We start from the raw sequence: 1,016 nt of genomic DNA, 5'->3' as shown, positions 1-1,016 counted from the left end.
GGTAAGGGTTTTATATGTGTGTGTGTATATGTGTGTGTGTGTGAAATTGTCAAAGAACAAATTTAATGAATAAAAAATTTAAAAATTTAACATTAAAAGGAGGCAAGCTTCCTAGGAGAAAAGTATGACTAGCTCCTTGGGAATAATTTTGTTGGCAGACTAAATTAAAATCCCGTGTTATCATTTTAGTAGATGATGAAAGTAACTCCAGTTCCAGGGGATCCAATGCCCTCTTCTGTCCTCCATGAGCACTGCATGACACGGGTGCACTTATGTACATGTAGTCATAATATTCATAAAATAAATAAAGTTAAGTAAAAGAAAGAATTCAAAGACCACATTGCTAATTTCATTCACGCAAAAGACTCTATTATTACACCAAGAATTTCAGTAAGGTGGCTGTAAAAGTCAATATTAGTTGGGCTTTAATCCCAGCACCAGGGGAGGCAGAGGCAGTGGATCTCTGTGAGTTTATGGTTTGGTCTACACAATGAGTTCCAGGCCAACCAGGGCTACATAGTGGGAATTTGTCTTAAAAAAAAGAGGGAATACAAATAATACCCGAGGTGCTCTGATACCCACTCCCTGAGCTGCAAGCTACAAAAACCTCTTTAAATTATTTATTTATTTATTATTTTTATTTTATGCGTATGCATATATTGCCTGCATGTAGGTAAGTGCACCCGTGTCATGCAGTGCCCTCGGGGGTCAGAAGAGGCTGTCAGATCCCCTGCAACTGGAGTTATGGACAGTTGTTAGCTGCCATGTGGGTGCTGGGATTCGAACCCGGATCTTCTGCAAGAACAACCAGTGTTCTTAACCGCTGAGCCATCTCTCCAGCCCCTTAAAACCTCTTTATAGATATACTGACATCTAATCTTTTTTTACCTCCATGAATGGGGGATCAGCTACCTTTGCAGATTGACAGAGATCATCTTTGTCAGCTCTTCTGCTCTATCCCTATAATCTATATCTATCTATCTATCTATCTATCTATCTATCTATCTATCTATCTA

Source organism: Nannospalax galili, unplaced genomic scaffold (assembly GCF_000622305.1).
Source record: "Nannospalax galili isolate Female #2095 unplaced genomic scaffold, S.galili_v1.0 scaffold833, whole genome shotgun sequence".
NCBI lineage: Eukaryota > Metazoa > Chordata > Mammalia > Rodentia > Spalacidae > Nannospalax > Nannospalax galili.
This window is presented reverse-complemented; position numbering follows the sequence as displayed.